Below are 18,480 nucleotides of genomic sequence, written 5' to 3' on the forward strand. Positions count from 1 at the left end.
AATTCCCAAAAGTTCACCCTTTAAAAGTATATAGTTCAGTGGTTCTCAGTATAGTTGAGCAAATTATATCTTTTTTCATTTAATATGTAATCAAATGTTTTCTGTTACATACTCCGTGGTAAGTTATACAATGTTGCATGCCGTAAGTTACTTATTCGTATGTTTCAAACTTTCACTATCACAAATAAGGTTGTAGTAAATATTAGGCATGTGGCCATTCTCTTTTGGATAGAACTTTCTTTCTTTCTTTCTCCCTTTCTTTCTTTCTTTCTTTCTTTCTTCCTTTCTTTCTTTCTTTCTTTCTTTTTTCCTTTTTTTTTTTTTTGCAGTACACGGGCCTCTCACTGTTGTGGCCTCTCCCATTGCGGAGCACAGGCTCTGGACGCGCAGGCTCAGCAGCCATGGCTCATGGGCCCAGCCGCTCCGCGGCATGTGGGATCCTCCCAGGCCGGGGCACAAACCCGTGTCCCCTGCATCGGCAGGTGGACTCTCAACCACTGCGCCACCAGGGAAGCCCTCTTTCTTTCTTTCTTTCTTTCTTTCTCTTTCTTTCTCTCTTCTTCTTTTTTTTTTTTTTTGTGAAAACTTTTATATTTAGAATTAGCCAGCTGGACTCAGTTTAGGTGATCCCAATTTTGTTGGCAACATCCAAAGCATCATAGTCAGGAGCCAGGCGAACATATGCCTTCTTTTTTCCATCAGACCTGGTCAAGTTGTCCACCTTGGCCACGTCAATGTCATAGAGCTTCTTCATAGCCTGTTTAATTTGATGCTTATTGGCCTTGCCATCCACAAGGACCACAGGTGTGCTGCCTTCTGTCTTCTTCATGGCTGACTTGGCGGTGAGGGGGAACTTGATGATGGCATAGCGGTCAAGCTTGTTTATCCTAGGGGTGCTCTTTGCAGGATATTTGGGCTGCCTCCTGAGCCTCAGTGCTTTGGGCTGTGGCAAGGTGGGTGACAGGCGATTTTTTTTTTTTTTTTTTTTCTGGCCGTGGACACATTTCAACTCTGCTTTCTTGGTCTTCAAAGCCTTTGCTTTGGCTTCGGCTTTGGGAGGGGCAGGGGCTTCCTTCTTTGCCTTTGGTGTCATCTTTGTGAAAAGGAGGGAGGACTTTTTCTTAAGGAAAAGTTTCTAGGAGTGGTACTGATGAGTCAAAAGAGAGTCACATCTCTGTTAAGGCTCTTTGCAAGTACTGTCAAATTGCTTTTTAAGAGAATTATACCAATTCCCATTGCCACAGCTTTCTCTGAATGGACCAATTGCATCATCTCATTAGCACTGGAAAGTACATAAGGTGTGTATATATATATATATATATATATGTATATGTATATATATGTATAAAATACATATATATGTATATATATATATATATACATATATACTGTTAATGTAGTAGGTGGTATTGTGGTATTACCATGGGGATTTCTGTGATAGCCATGCCAATCCTAAGATATTTAAAGCCATTTTTTAGCTAAGTGGGAATGGAGGGACAGTGATTTTGAAGGGATGGAGTAGAGAGAAGGTAAAGGGATGTGCTCCTTAACATTCCTCCTTCTCCATCCTGCCTCTTCATCCTGTTTACATACCAGTTTCTTCCTTTTCAGTGAGCTGTGCTTCTTCAGGGCCTAGAATAGTGCCTGGCACTATCCTGAATATCAGTAAACATTTATAAAGTGGATACATAATGGAAGAAGAATGTTAAGATATATGCACCCAGAGTTGGTTATACTAGTATATGAGCATTAACCGGTTTTGTTTTAATGAACTCTCTGGAATCAACACTTTCCATTCCCTCCAAATAAACATATTGACTAATGCCCAAGCCTGCTAAATGCTTTGGATTAGTGAGTCCATCTCTGGAATATCTACATACTTCTTCTTACCAGTTTTGTTAGATGCCTAATAAGAATCTGTTGTGTTTGATCCCAAAATTGCTTATGACAGCTGTTTGCCAGAGTATAATTAATTTAATTAAAATTACATAAACTGATGACACATAAGCATGAAAAAGAAAGAGTTGTTTCTATGAAATGTCAGTTGAATGTTTTGCAAATATTAGATAGAGACCAGTTGAAAATTACTGTCAAACCAGACATGAGTGAGAGAATTAAGAAGGAATTTTTTTTTTTTTAAGAGGGAGCCTCTAGTTATATTGCTTTGCAAGAAGCTCTAAGTCCTCAGTCAACTTTATTTTTTAAATTTTTTATTTTTGGCCATGCTGTGGGGCATGTGGGATCTTAGTTCCTGGACCAGGGATCAAACCTGTGGCCCCTGCAGTGGAAGCATGGAGTCTTAACCATTGGACCGCCAGGGAAGTCCCCCTCAGTCAACTTTAAAAAAACGAATTGGAAAGCATAGAAAATATATCATGGATATGAATTATGTAAGAAAGACAACTCAAGAATTCTAATCGCCACTGTTGCTCACATAAAAGGTTTGACCTCACATCAAAAGATTCGCAAGTGGGTATTCCTTATAGGTTTGAAATGAAAATGAAATATTAAGGTTTGTATTTGTCACTTTTTATAATTCACTGCTTTAATATACTTTTCCAATTAACTGACCAACTACTGGGCTAGGTCCAATTTGTTTGGGCAGGGATAAATCCTTATTCCCCATTCTTTTTTTTCCCCCCCATAGGAAGTCAGGTAGGAGAACTTGTCCTGGTTCTTCCAGGTGACCTACCTAATTGGTGAATTTGGATCTGCTTGCCCTTATAGAGAGGGCAGTCTTCTCTAATCATACATGGTTAAAGTTGCTAGACCTCTACAAGTTGTAGGTTGGAGTTTTGGGGGAGAATATTTTAATTCAAAGAATAGTAAAAAGACTATTGGTCATCAACCAGAACATTCTTCAGCTCAGCTTTATTGGTAATAAAGTTGATATTTTCAGCTTTTCACTGGTTCCAAACTTCTAAGTAAGGATAAAATTTACTGTCCCTGTAGTACTCCAACAGCGTTGGATCAGATGGCTTCTATGTGTTGCCACTATCCAGACATATTATTTCCCTTTTATTTTAGTCCATGATTCTGTTCATTCAGATAAATAGTTGTCTCTGGTAGTCTGCAGGCAGTAGTCTAATCTTGTTTGAAGTTCAGTCTGTATCGCAAGCTAGACAAAGGAGAAAACATTTATGCCTCCTGAGAAATATTGAAATCAGGAAATATTTACTGAGAAGGGAAGAGAAACTCAAACATGGCTCCTGCCAATCCTTCTATTCTCTCCCCCACCACATCCTGAGAGAGTCTTGCCTGTCCTGAGGCTTTCTGGGACATGTAAACATGGCAAACTTAAGGTCACTGCCTGTATGGATATTTAAATGAGAACTGCAAACATAAGGAATAATAGTCTAGCCTTTTTTCAATGTCCTTTAAGGCATTTTGGAGCCCTATAATGGGTCATAAGATCAATGACCAGTATTTAAAAAGAAATAAAAATAATAAAGTTGAAAATATCAGAATGCATTGCATACAATGGTAACATTTCATGAAATGTTTTGTTTCAGAGGTGTGTGTGTCTGTGTGCACATGTGTATATATTCTGGGTTGAGATGTGGAATATATTTCTTATGGAAATTCAGAGTCAGAAAGAGTGCAAAGAATATTATTCAGCCATAGAAAAGAAGGAAATCATGCCATTTTTGAAAACATGGATGGATCTTGAGGACATTATGCTAAGTGAAATAAATCAGAGAAAGACAAATACTGTGTGATTTCACTTATATATGGAATCTAAGAAAAAGCTGACCTCATAGAAAGTTGTAAAAAAACAAAAAAGTTTTTGCAAGCATTGGTTTAAAATGCACATTTCTTCTTCCTTTCATTTTCACTCTTTGCTAATTTGTTCTCTGAAACTTCTGCCTTGTGAATAAAAATTGTAGTAATGAATAACCAGAGAAGCAAGGGCCAGTTCTCACTCTGTGAAAAGGGAATGCAAAAACTGTTGCCCCTACCGCTTCACTCTGAGTCAATCAGATGCCCAGATATCATTAGGGTAGAAGGGTTAAGATCTAGAATCTCATTAAGGAAGAGGATACAGGAACATTTATTTTAAAATTTATCACCTGCACAGTTCAAGCTCCAGGGTTCTCCCAGCTGTCAAATTACAAAGGGTTCAACTTGGCATTCAGGACTATTGCCCTACTTGTCCAGACTGATTCACCTCAATTTCTTCCACATGAATCTGTGCTCCAACCAAACTGACCTCTTGGTGTTTGCTGAACTTCTCATTCTGTATCATTGTACTGTTCCTTCTGCATAGGGCAGCCTCCTCAACTAGCCCATCTCTGCTTGTCAAAGTCCCATCCATCCTTCAAATATCCATTTCCAATTTCCTTTCCTGACTCCTAATATCTTTCTTCTGAATTCCATAAATATCTTTTAAAAATAACTTTCATAAAAATACACTTTAAAATATCATTTTTCCTGATTTCAAGGTAAATATTAATGTACTACTGTAAAAATAAGAAAATAAGAAGTCACAGAAGAAAATAAAAATACCATTTAAAAATCTGTGTGTGATATTATTTTATATTACGAAGCTCAAAAGTACTATTGCCTCCATTTTACCGAAGAGGAAAGGGATGATCAGAGAGATGAGGTGACCGGTCCAGGGCAGCACAGAGAGTTGGTAACAGAGGCTGGACTTGAAGCCAAGTCTCCTGATTCCCTCTGTGATGTTCTTCGATGGACACCATGCAGCCTCTGGGCACGGGAGGGGACTTTGGAAATAGCTAGGTCTGGGACTTCCCTGGTGGCACAGTGGTTAAGAATCCACCTGCCAATGCACAGGACACGGATTCAAGCCCTGGTCTGGGAAGATCCCACATGCCGCGGAGCAACTAAGCCCGTGTGCCACAACTACTGAGCCTGTGCTCTAGAGCCTGTGAACCACAACTACTGAGCCCGCGGGCCACAACTGCTGAAGCCCGCGCGCTCTAGGGCCTGTGCTCCGCAACAAAGAGAAGCCACTGCAAAGAGAAGCCCGTGCACCGCAATGAAGAGTAGCCCCTACTCTACACAACTAGAGAAAGCCTGCACGCAGCAACAAAGACCCAACGCAGCCAAAAATAAATAAATAAATAAATAAAATAAAATAAAATAAAAAGAAATAGCTAGGTCTGCTGTCCAGAGCCCTGCTTTATTTTCCTGTTTATACCTGGTGATCCAGAACACTACTAAAAAAGTATATGCGTTAAAAAAAATTAAATTGCATTTATTTGTTCTTTATTGGTAAAGCACATAGTATAAAATTCAAAGGGCACAAAAGGGCATACGGTGATAAAAGGTCTCCCTCATGCTCCTGTCCCCCAGCCATCTAGTTTCCCTACCCAATCTCATTTGTGTCCATCAGATATGTGCTATGCTTGGATAAGCAAATATATATGTGTGTAAATATTAATTATATATATAATTTTTATAAAAAATGGAAGTATATTCTACCCTGCTCTCTACCTTGCATTTTAAAAAATTTGAAGGGAAGGGGCAATATTGGGGTAGGGGAGTAATAGGTACAAACTATTAGGTATAAAATAAGTGACAAGGATATATTGTACAGTATGGGGAATATAGCCAATATTTTATAATAATTATAAATGGAGTATAACCTTTAAAAATTGTGAATCACTATATTGTACACCTGTAACTTGTATAATATTGTACAGCAACTATATTTCAATTAAAAAAAATAAGCAGATTCTGGGATTAAAGATATTCAATATGGTGTTATCCAATAAACCCAATGCAAATAAATGTAAAAAAAAAAGCCTTTGCGTGATACACGTTTATGTATATTTATATATTACAAGCTGGTATCATATCTTTTAAAAAAATATTTATTTATTATTTAGTTAGTTTTGGCTGCGGCATGTGGACTCCTAGTTGTGGCATGCATGTGGGATCTAGTTCCCTGACCAGGGATTGAACCCGTGCCCCCTGCATTGGGAACACAGAGTCTTACCCACTGGACCACCAGGGAAGTCTCGGTATCCCATCATCTTATGATGTGCTTTTTTTTTTTTTTTTTTTTGCGGTACGCAGGCGTCTCACTGCTGTGGCCTCTCCCGTTGCGGAGCACAGGCTCTGGACACGCAGGCTCAGCAGCCATGGCTCACGGGCCCAGCCGCTCCGCGGCATGTGGGATCCTCCCGGACCGGGGCACGAACCCGTGTCCCCTGCATCGGCAGGCGGATTCTCAACCACTGCGCCACCAGGGAAGCCCCTATGATGTGCTTTTTAATTACAAGTATATACCATGTCATTAATCTTTTTCTTCAACATGATTTTTTAAATTTTTAAATTTTATATCGGAGTATAGTTGATTTACAATGTTGTGTTCAACATGATTTTTAATGGTTACAAATGAACTATAATTTAACAATTATATAACACTGGGCATTTTGCTTGTTTTCACAAGCATGGTACCGTATTTGGGGGGAATATACATGGAGAGTATCCAGGGAATAGTGACAAATTTCCTAAAAGAGCACAATGGAGTATAATTTTGGAAATAAGAAATTGGGGCCAGTGATAATTTGAAGAAATGTTAAGTTCTCCCGTGAATCTTTGGAAATGTTGGCAGGTATGCTGCGTTTCCTACTCTAAGTGGAATAGGGGTTTGAGCCAATTGCACTTAAATTGCAAAGGGCAGTGACCCCCCAGCAGAATTATGGTTGACTTTGGGGGTCATCCAGGCAGCTGACCCATGGAAACATGCAGGGCTGAGTATGCATGCCTCCCCACCTCAAAATATTTCTATCTTTGTGTATCCTTTAAATCTAGCAGGAAGAGGTGTGCCTCTTCTCTGATTTCTTCCTCCCCCTTCCTCAGCCCTATTTCCTTTTTCTTTTCTGAGATCACGCATCATTAATTATCCTATCCCTTATCTTTTATTCTCCCCTCTCAGCTCCTTTGAGAGCTCGTCCTCAAGTAGGAAAAAATAAAAATAGGGCCTCCCTGGTGGCGCAGTGGTTGAGAGTCCACCTGCCGATTCAGGGGACATGGGTTCGTGCCCCGGTCCGGGAGGATCCCACATGCCGCGGAGCGGCTGGGCCCGTGAGCCATGGCCGCTGAGTCTGCGCATCCGGAGCCTGTGCTCCGCAACGGGAGAGGCCACAGCAGTGAGAGGCCCGCGTACCGCAATAAATAAATAAATAAATAAATAAATAAATAAATAAATAAATAAATAAAAATAAAAATCACCTCTCTCTTTTACTACCCCTGGAGCTATAGGCTTACTCTTTTCCCCCTCTTCCTGCCAAACTTCTGGAATCATCACCCTTTACTGCCTTCATTGCTTCACTACCACACACCCCCTACCCAAGTGGTCAACTCAGCTTAGAGCCTGGCCCACAGCAGGCCCTGGCTGAAAATCAGTTGCACCCCTCGAGCAAATTGGCGTCTCTTTCCCGGTTCTTCAGAGGGCATTTCTCCGTGGTTAGCAGTGGGTGCTCACTGCCAGACACCAGGGCCTCATCTCCGTGCTCTCACACCCTCAACCTAGTTGCCACCTTAACACCACCAGTTTCCAGGTACTCTAGGTTCTTGGAAGGTCCTGCCCTGGCCATCTGCCCGTCTCTCCGAGTTCTCACCTCGCACAGTCATAGCTTCCCCTGTAACTCAGAGATGTTGCAGTCTACCCCTGGGAGGCACCCGTTGCCAGGCCTCCAACTCTGTTCGCCGCGGGTCTCACGGTCATCCCAGAGACAACATGTCAGAGCGCCCCGCACCTCCAGGCCTGCTTGCAAGTCCCTAGATCCAGCGATGACCGAACATTTAGGGCGCACCTACTAAGTGCCAGGCCCACGCCACCTCTGCTACCTTTCACTTAACAGCCTACTAGGCCCCACTAGGTGCCAGATCTGAGGGAAGAGGACGCCGTGCCGGCTCCAGAGGCGCTCGCTGTCCGCTGGGGCGACACAGTCGCGTAGGCAGATCGTGGCCCTCTAGTGGGGGACCTCGGCCCTGACCGAAGGCCCCTGCCCTGGAGGCCGGTCAGAGAACGAGAGGCCCAGGTTGCAGGGAGCGGCCGCCGGGCCGGAATCGCGCCGGGCGCTCGGCGGGGCAGACGGGTCAGGCGAGGGCGGGGGCAGGGTCTGGGTCTGCGAGGTCTAGGGTCCAGCTCTGCCCGGCACCGCCCCCGCCCCGCCCAGCCCGTCGCTGTCGCCACCGCCGGGTCGGTGCCGCGCAGCCCGCCTGGGGCGGGAGGCGGTAGACGGTAGGCGAGAGGCGAGAAGCCGGGCCCAGGCCGGGTCAGCCTCTCAGCCGCACCGCCCTGGGCGGGTGCCCAGGTCCGAGCCGCCTTCCGCCTGCCCCCCCCACAACCCCCGCCAGCGGCCCCAGCCAGGTCCCGCCGCCAGGCCGGCTCCCGCCCCCGCTCCGCCCCCGGAGCCGCAGCCCCGCCCGCCACCGCCGTCGCCATGTTGTGGCTCCCGCAGCCGGCGCTGGGGACGCGCGCGGCCGAGCCCGGGGCCTGCAGCCGCCGCCGCCGCCAGGTAAGCGCCCCCCGCGGGCCGGGCCGGGCGGGGCTTGTGGGCCGGGGCCGCCGCCGAGGCCGCTCCAGCCCGAGCTGGGGGCTGAGCGGAGCCAGGGCCGAGGCCGAGCCCGCGCCCGCACCGCGGCCCGGCCCTGCAGCCAGGCGGACCCTGCTCGCCGCCTGAGGCGGCAGCCACTTCCCCTGACCGCCGCCTGGCGGGCCCCGGCCGCCACCCCACCCCGCCCCCGGCGGACGGGCAGCCTGCCCCTTCCGCCACCCCGACCCGCCGCTACCCCGCCGGGCGGGCACGCTGCTGTCCTCCCGGCGCGGGACGGGCGGCCGCCCTCGGCGTCGGCCCGCGGCCCCCCGCCCAGGCACGGATAACGGTGCCACTTTCCCCCGCTGGGGCGCCCTGTCAGCTGGACTGTCCCGGTCGCCCGAAGAGCTGGTGTCGTCACGGGACAGACATTTGGGGGATCGACCTTTTTTGGCGCCCCTCAGTCCTTCCCCCCACCTCCGCCCAAGTTCTGACCCTGGGGGAGGTTTTTTCGGGAGCAGACGGGTATTCCTGCTCCAGAGTTGGGGGCCCAGGGGGTGACCAGGCCTGTTGATCAGGGTGGAGATTGTCTTTCTACAGGGGCTCTTCCTGCCAACCCGGAGGGGAAAGGCTCAATGTGACCCAAGGGAGGACGGGGAGCGTCTGCTGGACAGATGGCCTCCTGGCCTTGGATCAGCGCATGTGAGGGGGAGGGGTCCGTACGACCTTAGGTATGTCTGCTTCTGAGAACCCCAGGATTATTCGAGCTGCTCAGGGATTTTTAACTTTTTTTTTCTTTTTTGAGTAGGCTAGAGGTGGCATTAAAAATCCTAGATTGGAATAAATCCATGGGCCCACCCAGGGCAGCATGTCTGGCGCCCAGGACTAGCCTAGAATAGGACTGGCAGTCAGAGAATGGGACTTGGGGTAAGGTGGTATTTGGCTTAGGGTTGGCCCACTTGCCTTCAGCTCTGTGTTCTGGAGGGCCTGTACAGTGCATTTGTTGGTGTGTACAGTGTGGCTGAGGATACAGGATGTGGACAGATAGATGCCTGGCAGGTGCTTGGTGGGATTTCAGGGGTCTGTTTCCTCAAACTCACAGGTACATTATACAGTGAAAGAGAAGAGGAAGCAAGGTGCTAACACATATTTTGACCATTTTCCAATTTTTCCACTGGTCATGGCTTTGATTCATTTAGTAAAATTTTACTGAGCACTTATTATGTGCTAGGTACTGGACTAGGTGTTGGGAGTACAGTGGGAAACCAGATAGACGTGTTTTAGCTTGAGCTCATAGACCAGTGAGAAGGCCCGATAATAAATAATCTTGAAATTTCATTCAACAACAGATATTTGTCAACCAATATGTGCCAGCCATTGTTAGATGTTGTGAAGAAAGCAAGCAAAAATAACTGCCCTTGTGGAGCTTTCATTCTAAGGGGCCAGACAATAAAATATATAATAAAAATATAGTCTGTTAATAAGTGCTAATGAGAAAAAGAAGATAGGGAAGGAGGATATGAGTTACTGGGTAGGGACTGAATTTATATTTGAGTGGTCTGAAAAGGCCTCCTGAGAAGGTGTCTTTTAAATAAAACTTTGAAGGAAGTGGTAAACTAATCAGTTCAGACTGTGATGAATACAAGGAAAGAAAGGTGAAGAGAGTGGTAAGAGATATGGGCCTTGATTTGGGTTGGAGGCTCAGGGAAGGCTTCCCTTGAGGAAGTGACATTTAGGCTGAGACCTGAAGGAGGGTGAAGAGTTAACCATGTGTGGAGCAGCAGAGAGCTTGGCAAGTTGGAGGAAGTGAAAGAGGCCTGTATGGCTGGAGGGGGAAAAGGAGAGGGGAGATAAGTTTATAGAGAGGTGTGTCCGATCACTGGGGGCCTTGGGGACTGAATGCCTTCCCTCCTTAGTTTGGATTGTATCCCTGGTGTAATTAGGAACCTTTGAAAGGTTTTAAGTGAGTGACATGATGATATTTACATTTTGAAAGGACTCTGGTATGGACAGAGATAAACAGGTAAGGCAAGGCTTTCTGTGTTGAGTGGCCACACTACTTGATCTGCTTCGAAAAGCCTCACGCAGTCTGGGGGAGGATCCTTTTCCTCAGACTATTTTGCCCAGCTTTTATGAAGGGAAAGGAAAATAAATGAACATTTATGGAGTGCCTGTTAGGTGGGAGAATCCATTTTAGAGACTTTTGCAAACATTATCATATTTAACTTAATCCTCCCTGCACTCTAAGAGAAAGGGGTTGTCCTGCCCCCTTTACATATACAAGCTCGGAGGAGTTAGATGACTTATCCAAAGCCATATTTGTAACATAATCTGTATTAAAACCTAGATCTTCCTGATTCCAGAGCGCACTGGCTCTGGAGCCAGACTACCGAGTTTGTGTCTTGCTTTTGCCACTTACTAACTGAATGATTTTGAGTTATTTAAACCCTCTCGTGCCTCAGTTTCCTGTTTGGAAAAGCCTCAAGCTTTTCTCAGCTTAAATGCAGAAAAATGTATCTACCTCCTAGCGTTGTTGTGCTGATCAAATTAACTTAGTACAAATGTTAGCTGCTATTATTACTTAAAATTTTAAAACGCCCATGCTGCCTCCGTGCCCTATTGTCATTTTGGATGAGATTAAGTATATAGACAATTTAATTCTTGAATATTGTGAGACTCTTTTCCTCTCAATAACTTAATGCCAATGTTCCATGTGATCAGTCCTTCAAGGTTGATCTCTTATTTCAGTCTTGACACTGTGCTAGGGCTTATGGATACAATGTGAGTTCCTTGCCTCAAGAAGCTCAGGGTATCCAGGGGAGGTTAGATAATTAAAAGAATGAGCTACAATGTATTTAACAAATTCTCTAAAGCCTTTGTAGTTAGAGAACTACAGTTGGGGGCAGTAAGAACTAAATGCCTGGGGAAGTAGGGAAGGCTTTAGGGCCAGGTGACTTCTGAACTGGGCTTTAGAGGAAGAACAGAAGTTTTGCAGGCAAGCAAGACTGGGCAAAGGGCAGTCTATGAAGAGAGAGTCATGTGTGAAAGCATGGAGCCATGAGAGACTTGGCTTGTCCAGGGATGAGGCTGGGAAGCTGATTTGGGCTTGTGAAAGGCAGGCCAAGTTTGGATTTAATTCTGTAAGTCACAGGGACATATCAGAGACTATTGGGTGCATCAAATACATATCACGTGATGGGTGTTGCTGTTAGAGAGTAGAGACAGATGTCATCCTGGGAGGTGACTTTAGTTTGGTGGGATCTCTGTGCTTCAGGATCTTGTGCTCAGTTTCATAAACCTGAAATTCAGTTTGTAGGGCACGCAGAGCTGATTGGATCCAGGGAGGCTGATTAACCAAACTTGGAAGAGACTGATGCATAAACTCAGGGTATTAACTAGCCTTGAGAAATGAAACTGCAGAATGACAGATGTTTCTCTCCTCTGGCCATGGCCCTCCCCACCCCCACTCCCTGACTTCTGGCCAGGGCTGGGACAGACTAACAAACTCTTGCTCCTCAATTCCCATTTGTTTTTCTCAGGCTCCATGAAAACTAACCCTTTTTGTTAACATAATCTTTCCTGAAGCTCTATACAGTATAGTTAACAATGATTATTTAATTGATAGAATGAATGATTCTGTACTGTTTGGGTGGGATCCTGTGTTTGTGAGACTTAAGGAAAAGGAGAAATAACTTTTTTAGAGATAAAGTACTGGAAAAGGGGATTACTGGAGAAGGTATGCAGATACCAAGTGGTGTGGGTAATTTTGTGGCCAAGGAGTGGTTGTGGACAGATGCACTGGAAATTGTTCGGAGAGTAGAGGTCTGTGAACTCTTGGAAGAGATGGGGCAGGGGTGGTTTCTTTTGGTTGCACTTGAAGGAGAGATTGGTTTAGGATTTTCATCTTCCCTACACATTGGAGACAGAAAAGAAGGTAATAATTCTTGCCCTCTATTCAGCGTGGTCATGGTGAGCTTTCCTGTTGGATTGCAATCTTCATGAGGTTTGAGCTTCGTCTTAACACTTCCTTCTGCTTCCACAAAACTGAGAAGAGTTGTGGACCCTCTAGAGTTTTGAATCTGTTTTTCTACAGCAAAAAATAAAATCCAAATAGACCAACCTAGATTATGGGTTAATTATTTTTCTTTTAAAACTCTAAAGAGCATTCATGTAGAAAATTTAGGCAATTCAGATAGGTATACAAATGAAATAAAACTGATAAATCTTATACCCTAGAGCTACTGTTTTAATATTTAGTGTTTTTATTAGATGTTTATCTCCAGCGCTGTCTTTATATACGTTTGTTTTAACTTTTTCTTTTCCTACAAAAATAGGAGTATCCTGAATAGGAGAGAGTTCCTAGTGTTGATGCCTGTGAGGTGGAGCAGTTGCATGTACCCACAGTCTGTGTATGTTTCCATTTGTGGGCCTCTGGTCCATTGTTCTCCCCCTTCATGCTTTAGGAGTGTAGGATGGGATATCCATTAGCTTATTAATTTGGGGAAATGTTTTTAGGGATAAAAGTGCTACTTCAACCAACCATTCATTTTTATTTGACAGTGGGAAGTGTTTATGTATGTGTTGAAATGGCACATTGGATCCTTTTTATGACTGAAAGAAAAGTTAATGAACGCCTTTTGAGTTTGGTGTCACCACAGAGTCATTCCTCAAATCCATCAGCAGAGAATAGGTGTCCTCTGTTTGCTGTGTGACTTTGGGTAAAGTCACATTTACCCACATACTCCATTTCAGATTCTAAAGGTATTGTATCAAGAGGTAATGGTGTCCCCCTTCCTCTCATTTACATGCTCCAGGAGATAAAAAGTATGATGATGTCTATTTATGTGATTGATTGTAGAAAGACTTATGCTATGTTGAGTGAAAAAAGGGGTATGTCTGCTGAACAGATGAACTCCTGGCCTCAAGTCAGTATGTGTGTGGGGCAGCGAGTCTTTATGACTTCATTAATGTCCATTTGTGAGCTCCAGAAATATTGGAGACCCCTGAAATTTTTTCGAGTAGTTCAGGGGTGGCATTAAGGGTCTTCTGAAAACTAAATCCACAGACTTTTCCAGAAAAGCAAGAGCAACACCCTAGGTTTAACTCAGAATAGGTTCACTTCTTCTGCAGAGCAGAGTTTATGTCAGATCTTACCTCTGAGTGGTGGGATTAGAGTGGTTTTTACTTTTTTCTTTATATTTTTGCCTGTCACTTGAATTTTCTATAAGCTTGTATGTCATCATTACAAAAACAATGGGTAAATCTGTGTTTAATTTTAGAGACAAACATTGAATGTCCTAAAGCAAAAACTCAAACTGCCCAGAAATATGTCCCTCTAGAAGAGGTATGATGTTGGAACTGGCTATCCCTCCTTGGTAGGCAAGGAGGCTTGCCTTTGGTAGATGTGCGGTAAAGACAGCTCTCCCCAGCAGGTGACTTAGGCTAGAAACTCTGATCGGGATAGTTCCTGAATTCAGGGAGCCACAGCTGCACCCATCTGGGAGGAGCTGATGAGCAGAATGAATTGGCTTCTAGCTTCATTTGTTGGGTGTTTTTTGGGGGCATGCTTCTAAAGAAGTCACTTCTTTTGGGCATGGCCCTGGGCTCTCTCCCATGGACCACAGTGCTCTTAGTCTCCTACACATTGACATGGGGGATGGTAAAGAGAGGGGTTCCTATGTATGAACCTCACATACATTCCTGGAATTTCCCTCCTACTGGAGGTTCAGCCCATCCTGGGAGTGAGGCAGGGAGCTACTTCATCCTTATGTCCATCCAGTCATTGGGCATAGGAACGTTTACCCACACTGCCCTTAGCAAGCTGGAGCTGAATGTGAGCCAGTGGAGTGGGTTCTGGCTCCGCTTTTATTCCCCTGGTTTGCTGCAGTTCACAGCATTCTACTCCTGTCTGCCAACTCAGTTCTGAAGTTAAAGTTGTTCGTTAGCAAGCCAAGGGCAGAGTGAGACCTGAGAGAGAGGTCTTGAAGGTAGGTGATCTTCAAGGTGACCATTGTAACTGCAAGCCTCTCAAGGCTATTCCAGGGCCCGAAAACACCTCTGAGGCAGAGCTTTGGCATTTTTGGAGGAGAAGGGAGTCCAGGGGTGGGCAGCAAGCAGCTGTTCAGATTCTTCTGGGGCTTGGCCCAGCCGAGGCTCGGGTGTGTGTGGACAAGGGCTGCTCTCTCCCTTTGCCTTGTTAGACAGACTCTCCAGACCTGAACTGAACTGGCTGAGGTTGTAAAAACTGCTTCACTGTCTGAGACTTCATTAAGGCTATAAATCTTCAGGCCCTTAAAAATATTAGGTGTGTGATTAATACTACTGTTGTTCTTAGTTAGAATGCTTATGTGTATTTAAAATCCTTTGGAAAAAAAGTCCTTTGGAGCCTTTTTACAACTGGGCCATCAATGATCAATTATCTACAGTTGTTTATGAAAGGCCCACCCTGGGCCCAACACAGAGCTGGATGCTCTGTGGAGCATAAAAGAATCATGTGAGATGAACTTTGCCCTCAAGGAGTTCCCCCACTGAAAGCAATTGGAGAACAATTTGCTTCCAGACCAGAAGTGTCTTAAGGGGGCTTTTCTTTCTGATGGTGGTAGTTACTTTCACACAAGTCACCCCTCTGAGATGGCTGGGGTTACCTCTGGGGAACATTCTCTGGTACCCAAAATGGATTGAATGGCCATTTGGGAGGAGAGAGGTGGTGGCAATGACGTAATCTCATCTTTCATTACTTCACTTGTCTCCCTTTGACATTGCTTTTCTAAGCACCTGTACCCTTTAGGAGAAGGTAGCCACCTACCCACAAACTAGGCACCCCAGTGCCTATCGTTCCAACATTATAGCTGCATTCCTCTGAGTCTTAAGACGTTTGCATTTCCACTTAGTGTCCCCATTTAAAATATTTACACCTGGAACTTCCTTGGTGGCGCAGTGGTTAAGAATCCGCCTGCCAATGCAGGGGACACGGGTTCGAGCCCTGGCCCGGGAAGATCCCACATCCTGTGGAGCAACTAAGCCTGTGCACCACAACTACTGAGCCTGCGCTCTAGAGCCCACGAGCCACAAATACTGATTCCGAGTGCCACAACTACTGAAGGCCGTGTGCCTAGAGCCTGTGCTCTGCAACAAGAGAAGCCACCGCAATGAGAAGCCCGCGCAGCGCAACGAAGAGCAGGCCCCTGCTTGCCTCAACTAGAGAAAGCCCGCGCGCAGCAACGAAGACCCAGTGCAGCAATCAATCAATCAATTAATCAATAAAATTTATTTTCAAAAACTGTATAAAGAATTTAAAAAACTGTATAAAGAATAAAAAAAATATTTACACCCCTTGAGAGGTCAGTCTTTTAGCAGTTCATCACTAAACTGTAACTTTAATTACCAGGAATTAATTAAGTTAATGGAGAGAAAGAGTGGGACCCAGGCAGGCACTTGGGGCAAGAGTGTCCGAAGGGACATGTTCCTGCATGACAGGAGAGAAGTGAGGGGAGCAGAAGAAACTTTCATGAAAATTAGTTGCTGTAGGCCGGTACTGCTAACACTGGGGCCACCCCAGTGGTCCTGATGGCCAGGGTCTAGGGTACAGCTTGGCCTAGCACTGGTACAGGGGGCTTTGAGTGGAGGTGGAATTTGGGCTCAGTCTTAAAGGATTAGGAAGATTGTTTTTCCTTCATTTAAAAAATATGGTATGGCTACAAGGGGGTAAGGGAGTGGGGGAGGAGGGATAAACTGGGAGACTGAGATTGACATATACACACTATTATATATAAAATAGATAACTAATAAGAACCTACTGTATAGCACAGAGAACTCTACTCAGTACTCTGTAATGGCCTATATGGGAAAAGAATGTAAAAAAGAATGGATATACGTATATGTATAACTCATTCACTTTGCTGTACACCTGAAACTAATGCAACATTGTAAATCAACTATATTCCAATAAAAATTAAAAAAAAATTGGGGCATTCCCTGGCAGTCCAGTGGTTAGGACTCGAAGCTTCCACTGCCGGGGCCCAGGTTCGATCCCTGGTCGGGGACCTAAGATCCCATAAGCTGTGTGCTGCAGCCTTAAAAAAAAAAAAAAAGAAAAATATATCTTCAGTTTAGAAAATTTTGGAACATTCAAGAAGAAAATAAGTCCCTCATAATTTTACTACCTGATGATAGACGGCAGAGAGGAGTAATCCTTTTACAGTGAAAGTCAGAGCATGTCGCTCCTTTACCCCAGGTCCTCCTATAGCCTTCAATCTAAGAGTGAAAGTCAGTCCTCACAGTGGCCCTCCATTATTTGCTTCCCACCCCCATCTCCTGTGACTGCCTCTGCTCTGGTTTGGGTTCCTTGAATGCATCAAGCATTTCCCTGCTTCAGGGCTTCTCTACTTGCTCTTCCCTCTGCCTAAAACCTCTTCTCCCCTGTATTCACGTGGCTTGCACTCTCACTTGCTTCAGAATTGAGAATGTAGTCGTTCCATTTTATGATTTCCTACTGAACTCCTATTGAGAAAGGCTATATGACTACCTGACATATCATGAATTTGCTTGTTTGTGTCCATTTGTCTCCTAGTGGAATGTCAGCCCTGCATGGGGAGGGACTTAGTCTGTTTGTTCACTGTGGTATCCATAGTGACTAGGATAAGGCCTGGCACCTAGGAGGTGCTCAACTAATATTATCAGTTGAATGAATGAGCATGCATGTATGTGTGTAGTGTGTGTTTGTGTTGTGGAAGTCGAGTGGGAAAGGACAGTGTGGCTAGAAGCTGTTGTGGGGGGATGGGTATGGATGGTGTGGAGAGTGAGGATGCTTTGGGCAGGAATGGAGGTTGGAGATGTGGTCCAGTCTGTTCCAGGCTCTAGGGTCTCATCTCTTACTGGTGCTGTTGAAGGTGAAGGCAGTGATTTGGTGCTTTGAGGTGGGTGAAGAAGCAGCTCCTGAAATTTAAAGTCTAGGCCTAGAGGACAGGTTCTCAAAAGTCTGGCCCGAGGGTTGGAGCTGATGTGATCGGCTACAGGAAATTATTGTAAGTTTTTGAGCAGAGTGAATGACCCGTGAAAATGGTGTTGGGGAAGATTGGTCTTAGACATGTAGGATGACTGTGGGAAGAGACCAGAGGTGGCGAGGAAAGCGGTAACAAGGACAAGGATGGAGACATGGAGCAGAACAGATGACATCTGTGAGACTTAGTAATGGCAGAATTCTCCCCAGCTGCTGTGTGGCCTTGATAAAAGCTTCTAGTGCTCCCGACTTGGTAGAGCTTAAAGTACTGTCCATGGTTTCAAATGAGTTTTGGAAGCAGGTGGGGAAAGCAGGCACAAGGGAAAGAGGACGAGTCCTCTCCAGGTTCATTAGGTTGATGGATTTGGTGGGAAGCGGGCCGTCATATCCTGCACTGGGCCTGCATCTCACCGACTGTAACCCTGGATGGGAGCCTGTCCTTTCTGGTCCGCCGGAAACTTTCCTGTCTGAGAGTAGCTGTAAGTGCTCTCAGGTTTTCTTCTGAACCTACACATATACCAGGACAGTATGTGAAATCTATTTGTTCGATTACCTTCTTTCAACTCCATTTTCTGTCTCCATAGTTTTATCTGTTCCTCGGAACAAATTGTCTTTGACTGACAAACCCATTTGGATTGGATTAATTGACGGGAAGTACTTATTTCTAAATGGTTTCTGTTTCATTAGGCCTCTAGCCTGTTTTTAAAAAGGCTTCTGCCAAGATGAGATCAGTGGAGAAGTGATTTCGGTATAATCAGCTTCTTTGATCTTTTGGTATAAGTTATGTTTTGAGATTGGTGTTCCTGATGTATTAATTCCTAGAATAAATATTTCAGTGCCTGCTCTGTGCCAGGCACTATAGGCACTGGGACTATAACCGGGAACAAAATAAACAAAAATCTTACTTTCATGGAGCTTGTAATCCAGTGTGTGAGGTCTTATAGATAATAAACAAGTAAAACATAA

General features: G+C 44.9%; 1 protein-coding gene and 1 pseudogene across 16 annotated transcripts in view; one reads left to right on the forward strand and one right to left on the reverse strand.

Moving 5' to 3' along the window:
* Positions 1-329: 329 nt before the first annotated feature.
* Positions 330-1,093, reverse strand: LOC137202563 (large ribosomal subunit protein uL23 pseudogene; annotated as a pseudogene).
* A 7,302-nt stretch (positions 1,094-8,395) lies between these two features.
* The window catches only part of ZNF592 (zinc finger protein 592), a 56,532-nt gene continuing 46,447 nt past the window's right edge, over positions 8,396-18,480 (forward strand). For 6 of the 16 annotated variants that reach the window (XM_067697655.1, XM_067697725.1, XM_067697716.1 and 3 more), the window contains exon 1: positions 9,290-13,277. The gene's annotated coding sequence lies outside the window, so the exon portion shown is untranslated. Of the gene's footprint in view, positions 8,499-9,116; positions 9,248-9,289; positions 13,278-18,480 lie in introns of those variants that run through there. The other 10 variants (XM_067697662.1, XM_067697697.1, XM_067697756.1 and 7 more) reach the window with 6 other exon arrangements.

Source organism: Pseudorca crassidens, chromosome 1, assembly GCF_039906515.1.
Source record: "Pseudorca crassidens isolate mPseCra1 chromosome 1, mPseCra1.hap1, whole genome shotgun sequence".
Taxonomy (NCBI): domain Eukaryota; kingdom Metazoa; phylum Chordata; class Mammalia; order Artiodactyla; family Delphinidae; genus Pseudorca; species Pseudorca crassidens.